Source organism: Apteryx mantelli, chromosome 17, assembly GCF_036417845.1.
Source record: "Apteryx mantelli isolate bAptMan1 chromosome 17, bAptMan1.hap1, whole genome shotgun sequence".
NCBI lineage: Eukaryota > Metazoa > Chordata > Aves > Apterygiformes > Apterygidae > Apteryx > Apteryx mantelli.
Genome location: NC_089994.1, coordinates 6,661,985 through 6,671,082, shown reverse-complemented (window position 1 = coordinate 6,671,082; position 9,098 = coordinate 6,661,985). Strand labels below are relative to the sequence as shown.

Genomic DNA, 9,098 nt, shown 5'->3' with positions numbered 1-9,098 from the left:
GGGCGAGCAGCTTCGCGGCGGCGGAGACAGCAAGTAAACCGCCCCGCCGCGGCTGCCCTCCCCGCCCGGGCTATCGCCGCCCTCGCCCGTCCGGGGGGTTTCCCAGACTTCAGCTCATTCCCGCGACTGCGGCTGTTTGCACTGCTCCCAGGCAGGGTCTCGCTCCCTTCTCGGACTCTGATTTCTGGTGCAAGTGAAGCACCAGCAACTGGCACAGAGTCCGCAAAGGCATTTCCTTCGATCTGGGTCGGATTTCTCCTCTCCTACCTCCCTCCCCTCCGGCTCGCTAAACTTAGCAAAAACATTGAAGATTGGCTGAAAATATCCAACCTAAAGGATTTTGGTGGCTCAGGCCCAGGGTATTTTGTCCGATTTTAGCAAGTAAATCAGCCCTCACTGCATATTACATCTGTAAGGTGAAACCCGCTTGGGGGGAGCATGAAGGCAAGCAAAGAAACGAAACTTTATCATTTCCAAAACCTACGGTTACGAAAAAGTAAGTAAATAAAGATCAGTTTCAGTCAGTCCTGTAACTGTCATGGTTTTGAAGTTGGAGAGAAACAGGGTAACAGTCTGCATCCGGAGAGGAACAGGCTCCGATCCTGCCATGTGCTATAAAGGGACAGACCTTTACACCTGCTGCACGGAGCTTCGGCAAAGTGGAGAGATTCTAGGGCAAATACAGGCTGGAGTTAAACTTTTGTGCTGTGTCTGGCTCCTCTGGAGACCACTTCATTAATTGAAGTTACAACGAACAGTAAGGTGTGCTTACAGCTTTGTGAATGAGCTACTTTTGTCATTGTGAGTTTTGCAATTGGTTTGAATGGAGCCAGGGTTTCCTGTTTCTGGGTGTCAGCCTTCAACAAGATATAGCGCAGTCATCACTGTAAAGAGATAAGAAATAGAGGTGCAGTAATTTTACTTTCATAGACATTAATCATCTCTCAGGCTGCATTCCTGGCATATACCATGCATTAAGAATCCGCTGATCTATCAAAACGTCAAGAGAAATATTCTATATCTTCAGGAAATAGTAAGAAATACCAAAGTTCATTTGCTTGCCAATTTACCCATTAGTGTTCAGGCACAGGCTTCTTGTAGCTGCAAAATCATTGGTATATTCTCAGGGGACTTCAAACATACAGTCACCAGACAGTCTCTGAAAACGGAGTTTATATCACAGTGCACAACTACTTTTAAAACTGGTTTCAGTAGGGATGGAGACCATGTACTTTTCCTCTGCAAGGAATCAGCATCTTCCAGGACCACTCAAAGCTTTTAATCTGTGAAAGCACTTTCTGAGAATGGCAGTCACAGTCACTGCAGATACAGTGCTGTTTGAATGAGGAAAGCATAAACTAACATTGTAATGAGCCTGAGTTTGTCTGCTTTTAGTTTACCTAGTTTAGTTAGGTAAATAAGAACCTACTATCAGGCATGTGAATGAGAGCACCTCACTCACATGGACAGTTTGAGCCTTTAATGCTGACCATAAGCACAACAAAAAGGTGCTGGTAAATCAGCTTATAGAGAAGGCAAAAGTATGTGTGGAGATTAGGCAGGGAGACTGGAAATTGGGGGAGGAAGGGATACAGATTCCTACTATCTAACTTCAGACATTTAGTTTAGGTGCCTGTATGTGGGAACATCCAAGAGGGTGATTCGGAGACTGGTGGAGTTATTATCCACAGTGAACCATTCAGCTGCACTAAATCTTTCTCTGGGGACATCATGAACTATAGGGGGAATCTGGGCTCTGTTAAATTGGACCATGTGAATCCCTTCCCAGATCTCTCAGAAATGGAAGGAGAACTCGAAGTTGACTGTTCGTTTCTAGGAACAGTAAAGTCTATTGGTGCAAATGAAGCAGCTAAGAGATGCTAATGGGTTGGAAAGTGAAGCAGGAGGCAGAAAGTGGTGAAGTGCGTGGAGCTAGTGAAGATATTCAGGGTCAATTTGTGATAATGAGAGAGGTTCATTAAGAGGTTCTATCATGAGACAGTTACTGTAGCTGAATTCAGTGGTTTGTTTTATGTAGAAGATGGGTTAAAATGCAGGAAGTGTATCCTATTAAGACTGATTAATTTTTAAATGCCACTGACATGCAGCCACTTACTGAGCTAGAGAAAAAGAAAGAGGTATCCAGCCAATAGTTTGGTTTCACAGCTTGCGGTCGTGAAGGGTGGTTATATTCCTGAGAACCGGGGAAAGTCCTCAGATGGAAGGATCATTGTGCTGAGATGGCTCAGCAGAAAGCTGTGAAAATTATTTAAGAACATTAACCAAGATTTTTAAGGTGTAGTTCCCAGGAGAGCAATCGTAAAAACAGCCCTCCAAGAGCATGAGTACCCAATATACTTACTTGCAGCCTTACTCAAGACTCAAGCTGAGTCTTGGAAAAGGAATAGGTAATTTATATTTGATCATTCTGCACAGGGCAAAGATTTTCCCAGTGATATGAATAAGGCAAGATACTGGATAAATTGCTTATCATGATGGGCAAAGCAGATAAGCTACAGACATGACAGTTTAAAGATTTTTTTTAAAGGCCGCCTTCCCTGTTTTACTGATTTTGGTGGGAGCTGTAGCTTGAGGGCAGGATTTGTTGTAATGCAGAGCATGATTTGCCATATTGCTGACTGGCAGGGCTCTCCTCAAAGGCATGTTCATAGTTCATAGTGGTTCTGAAAAAAAATTCTGGTGTCTGCACACAAAATCAAAGTCCACATAAAGATCAAAATGTTAGTTTATGGCTCAGAAGTTGTCGAGGACTGACGTCTATCACCAGACAAGATGGTAAAAAGGGCTTTCTCATTGGTTCTCCATAGTGCTAAGGGAGCAGGGTCTCTGCCAGTCCTGAGCATTACGAATTCTCTTCAAGTGCACTTGATATGTAAAATCATGCTGGGGGAGAAGGAGCAGGTGGGACCTTGTGCTGGCCCAAGAGACTGGCCAGATGGGCTAGGCTTCCCTAGCTCATTGTAGGGTGAGGGAGACATTTCTGGGAACGCAGTTCTTGCTAGAACTTGATTAGCAAAGCCAGTCCCTATGGCAGCAGTGCTGGTTCAACTAACCTCATTTCAGATCATGTTCTCTGCTCTCACTAGGGTGAAGAAGAACGCAGGGCTCTTTTCCAACTGATCTGGGAGAAAAGAGAGCAACCAAATGTTTTCAGACACTGTACTGTACACAACAGAGGAATAATAACTTGACAGTATTGCAAACAGTGATCTCTAAAAACAAACTGTAATTTCTCAGTATAGTCACACAGCTACCAATCTGGGTTGTAAGCAGAAAAAAGACAAAAGAAATAATAAAAGGAGACCTGTGAACAACACTTTCCTACTTTTTCAAGAACTGTTGTTCTCTGGCTAGATCATAGACTCAAGCCTTTCTGAATACAGTAGACAAGATGTTCTCAGGAGCCTTCTCCATCCAGACTTAAAAAAGCACTTTCAAGGAGGGAGGTCACATTAACAACCTATGACCAGGTAAGGCTCCAAGCTGAGTTCTATTTATCTTAAGAAAAAATTCTCCCAAGTATTTTCCAACATTCAGCCATACTTTGTCCTTCCTGAGAGAACTGTGAACCTGGCTACCTTGTAATCCCTAGGGGAAGAGAAAATCATAAACCCAGGAGACTGGAAATAATATAATTCAATTTCCATATCAAACCCAGATGCCAAATATTTCCATGCTACTTTGCTCCACTGGAACCATTCAAGTTTTATTTCAGAAAAAAACCCAGCTAATGAGAACAACATCATGGATGTCTCAGCATCACCAGGAGTTCAAAGCCCTAAAGCCTTCAGTTTCAGACACTTTTAGACATGGTCTTGGACAGTATTTTTATCTGATCATGAAAAACTGGACTGCTGCTTTAGTGACTCTATTCTATTATATACTGGAGTAGCTTCCAGTCCATCTAAATTTTCATATTGTCTCCACTGCACAATAACTTAAAATTCTTAATATACACTTATCATGATATCTCATGATAGGCTGTGTCTACACAGCAGGGCTGGTACTTCTGTCATGTAGCCGAGTGCCCTGACTTGCAGTCATCCAGAAGGGAGATCACCTGGAGATGGGACATAGGAAATTGGATCGAGGCCTCCATGTTCCAGAAAGTAATACTTCACCTCATTTTACTAACTGCTTGTGCAGACATATTCTTCCACAGGGGAGAACTGAACCCATTGTTTTTCTGAAAAATCAAGTTCTGTATCTGGTCGCTGGATCTGCCTTCGTAAGAAGCTGTGCTTAGTACTGTGCCTTTCACAAGATCTCGTCTGTGGGAACGTCCCTTTCCTGCTTGCTGTTCATTCTTATGATTGTCAAGCCACTTAGCAACACTTCACAAACTCAGAGACTGTGGCTATGAAGGAACAAGCACAGAATTGCATTATTGGTTCCTGTTGTTATCTGGGCATAAAGAAACCTGTATCACTCAAGCAGTTATCGGATGGAAATGACTTTTTGTCTGTTCCTAGTCAGTGATGCCAACTAGTGTCTCCAAGGTCTCCAGCTTTCTCTCCTTCCAGACTTTCTGGTAAATCAATCCTTTCTTCTGTACATTTTGTACATTTTAGAGTCCAAATTTGCTTTGCACTGATTGGTCTTTGCGTAGAAGCCTCTATTTATAGTGAACTGAGATGAACTGTCTGTTTTCTTCTACCTGAACTTCAGCTGCAGAAAACATTCCTATCCTTCTTACGTGACCTTAAACTCAAATATCTCTACATTTTGGGATGTTCAAGCTTTGAACCAGAACTCTGTGCCTTGTGCTTATTGTTAATGGAGAAGCCATGTTGTTGAACATGGATTTGCTATTGCAATTAGAGTCAAATAGAAGTTCCAGAGAATCCTGAATGGGGTGAGATATAAAAGAGGAGAGAAAAGCTGCCCAGGTTGTCATTGCTCTTCAAATAATCCTTTCTAATTTGTCTATTTGGTTGGCTTCCATGAAACTTCTCATACAAACAGAGAATACTTATGTGAGTGTGACATTTCATCTTGGACTCAGAAGAAAAACAGGAATGAAGAAGTAGGCTTAATGTGATGCAGAGAGCCCAAGGATGTGCATTCTTTTAGCAGTGGTTAATTATAAGACCCACCTTACAGAATTCTACTTTGCTTCACATGGACATTACTGGGTACTCTGAATATTGTATTTCAATGGTCAAAAAGCATGTCTCAGTCCTCAACAGGACAATGATACCTTTTAGTCTTTGCCTAGCAGTCAAATAACAGCTGCCAGCCAATGCGAAAGCGTACTGATTGCACCCAAACATCATCCTGTATCCCAGGCAGGCCCTAAGTAACCTGGGACAAGCCTATCTGAGGAATAGCCACCTGTCCCAAGAAGAAAGGCAGTAATCAGTGAGGACACTCATGCTAGACTCCTTCTTTAGAGAAGCTTTAAGCTTGTTCTTTCTGCAAGGCCTCTTAGATTCTCCAACTGCTTCTATTCAGCACAGCCTAAAATTTGTAACTTTTCAAGCATACTACAAAAGGCAGCAGCTACAAACGTTTCTTAGCATGGCAATGGACTCAAAACGTACTTTGCAAGTGACTCATCACCAGATTCCTGCCTAGGGTTCATCTCCCCTAACTTTAATCCTAAGGCATGTGAACTCTTTTGGGGTGCCTTTTTCTCTGCATGGACTCTAAAGGGAACCCGGTGTAGCTTTAGCTTTGATGCTTTGCTTTGAGATGGTTGAAGTGAGGTAAGATGAATCCTGCCATTTCAGTGCTATGAGAAGACTGTTACAACAGGCTGTCTTGTCAGTCACAAAGAGAAAAACTTCCAAGAACATGAACTCATTTCCAGGGAAATGGAACAGTGAGAAAAAACAAGGACTCCTCACAGCACAAAACAGGTCGCCCACAGCACTGAGCAGATGCCCACTGCTGTCTGAGCTGGGTTTACAGATCCTTTAATGTGGGCACATGACTAAATCAGGCAGGTCAGAAGCCAGGAGATGGCGTGGAAAGGGATTGATCTTGGAGGAAAAAAAATGTTAAGACATCTTTACACGGGTTTAAGCACTTGCAGGTTTGCACAGTCAACTTATTTATTGGCTTCAAATTACTATAGTACTTTTAAAGTTTAACAGTGAATGAAAAAACTTTCTTTCTCTGTCACTGCCTGTGGACATCCTACATTATATTAATTCTAACTTCATGTGTTTTCCTCTGGGAGTAGGGGTTGGATATCAGACACCTTTCTCAATTATATCTTGCTTTTTAAAAATTGTGCACCTATTTTTTCAGAGATTTCCTGATATTAGAATTCATTTCAGACATTGCTGTGCTATAAATTCAGCCTTTTGAAAATATTTATGAATGTTTTTCAGTTCTTTTTTAAATTAAGAAAAGTTCTTAATAACATTTATTTTCTTAGCAGTTCCTGAAAACATTTACAGCAGGCCTGGTAGTTTAAGAATTTGAGCAATTTTGCAACTTACATGCTATTTGTATTATCAAAGAAATTGCAATGTTAATTTGCCATCTACCTTCTACTTGGGAGTGATTGAAAACTGCTGTTGAATCATTTTCATAAATTCAAATTATTCAATTATTTAATATTATTTTGGCTCATTCTGCTTATTAAGGCATTTGCTGCAGATAATTAATTGAATTCAGTTCTCACTCACCCCAGCTCTGTCTGGAATCTCTTCATGGACTTCACTGGATCACCTCCAGTTTCACACAGGAACAAATGAGAGCAAAACACAGACACAGCTGTGCATATCGTTCTGTGGCTGGACTAGGTCAGTTATCTTACTTACAAAGAGAGTAGGGCTTGAACCAAAAGGCTGAATGCACCCCCTAGGGAAAGTCTGGATCTAGATTCAGATCTATACTTGTGGGATAAGCTGAATACTAATTGTTCTATAAATAAATAACAAACTTTTTAGCACTTTTCTGTTGTGTAGCATCCCATAGGAGCCATCTCTCTGGCTCTCACATGTATACACATGGACTCTTCTCCCATTAAGAATTTCCAAATGCAGTAATTAGAACAGTCATCAAACCTGGATCTGATTGATCACATCACTCCAGCTTTACTTCAGTGGAGTTGCAGTGGCCTAGAGCGCACTGGTGAACATGGCCCAGAACTCGTTTAGCTAGTCCATCAGGGGACCATTTAATGGGGAAAAATGCAACTGAAACACTGTTTCTGTGACATGAAACCCAACAGGAAATAACCTGAATGTTAGACACAACAGGACCTTATTCTTTTTCCTCATTTATACCTTGTGTTTGATGACAATTCCAAAAAATCTGTTCAAGCATATAAACTCACTGTTTACATTTGTCCTGTGATATAAAGTCAAGTTGCAGCACTGATAAAACCACTGATTGGGTGGACACCAGCACATCAGATTGACAACTATGCAAATATTCTAGTTTGGGACAGAATTGTCACACTATGCTCCATGGCTGTCAAACATCCAGATGCAATGCTGTCTCAGAAAGATGCCTCTTTCAAAAATTTTCCTTGGAGGGGTACTCAGAAAACCAAGCTTTAGCCATGTAATTCTAGTCAAGTGATTTCTCTGAGCTCTCTCTACAGCTAAAAGAGAGAGAACTGCTTCTCCAGATGTGACCAGAATCCAGTGTACCAACACTAACTCTGCTCTGAATGCCTTTTAGATGGCTTTCTCTTCCCATATAAAACTGTAGAGAAAGACTAGCTAGCTAATGCTCCTTGCCTACCACCGAGGAGTCTGATCGCCCATCTCTCATCCCCACATCATTTCCATATTAAATGACTGTTTTGCTTAATAATTCCAGTGTTTTTTAATTTTTTTTCACACATGAGAAAATCTGGTAATTCTCTTAAGGAACTTGGAGAGGTCTTCCCCAAAAAATGATCAGATATTCCTTCCTTGCGCATGTCCTGGATTCTTTTTTCACACAGGTGGAGCAGGATGTACTGCAAGCCTGCTGCCTTTTTTTGAAGCATTATATTGCTTTTCATCATTTTCATCTCAACCGCTTATATTATATGGGTCACAGTTGTTCCTCTTTTCCTAAAGCAAATGGAAACAATTGAACATTGTAACCTTCCCTCCAAACTTTTTGTACTAAGTTTTTATTATGGACCATATGTATTTCCCTTAGCTGCAACCTGCCCTGCTTTGCAAACATGGTCTGAAAAAACCATGGGTAGGAAACAACCTCTTAAAGGCAGGTTTTTGTTAGAATATTCTTGAAAAGGTTCTAATAAATTTTCTGTGCAGACAGTGTTTTGCTGACCATTACAATAATCTAGCAATCTAGCACTAGAAATAAACTAAATGGCCCAGTTGTCAGCCATGAGTTTTTTTTTTTAATTCACTATGATTTATAGCACAATGACTAAATCTATCACATATAGTTGGGTGTGACTTATAATGCAACGTACTAAAATACAGCCACCCTAATAAAGAGCTATATAAATCACATAGAAAACAAACAAATCTTTACCACAGAAAAGGAAAGAAATGTTAACAATAACAAACATTTTTTTTCTCAGCTTTTACCTCCTTCAGGGTGTAATCCTGCCCCTGTGAACTGCACTGCATAAGACCAGTTCAACAACATAAAATCAGATTTTTGACAACTGACACTGTTAATCAGGACAGACACCACTGAAAATAATGGAATTGTATGGAGCTGAAGCAGTAATCGGTCCAAAGCCACCAGGAGATTTGTATAGCTATTGCTTGCCACATCCTTTGGAAGGCATGTTCTGAGGGGAAAGGTTTAGTTTTAAGCTTGCTCTGGTTTGTGCAAGAGCAGATTCTTTCCCTTCCAGTGGAGTAGGCCCTTTAATTTCCTTCTCCTCATCTGTCAAATAACCTAGCATCTGCCTTTTATTCCTTAAGATTGCTCTAAAGCGTAGAAATGACCACTCACCTTGAATAGCTTGAGAGTTGCAGTCTGCTGTGATGGCCTCCTCAAAACATGGAACTCAGCAGCTGGTTCAATGATGTGGATGCTGCCCTTCTGGCATAGCAGCAAAACAACATGCCCCTCTTTCCACTGCTGAAAGGTCTCCTGAGTGAACATCCTCCTGCTATCCTGATGAATAGATAAATACAACA

At 41.2% G+C, this 9,098-nt stretch overlaps 1 long non-coding RNA gene across 1 annotated transcript; it reads right to left on the bottom strand.

Moving 5' to 3' along the window:
• Positions 1-37: 37 nt before the first annotated feature.
• LOC106486298 (uncharacterized) lies at positions 38-9,098 on the bottom strand. Its single transcript, XR_001292858.2, has 3 exons — positions 8,911-9,098; positions 3,075-3,142; positions 38-884 (listed from the first exon to the last, which is right to left on the bottom strand). It is a non-coding gene; the product is annotated as an uncharacterized lncRNA (long non-coding RNA).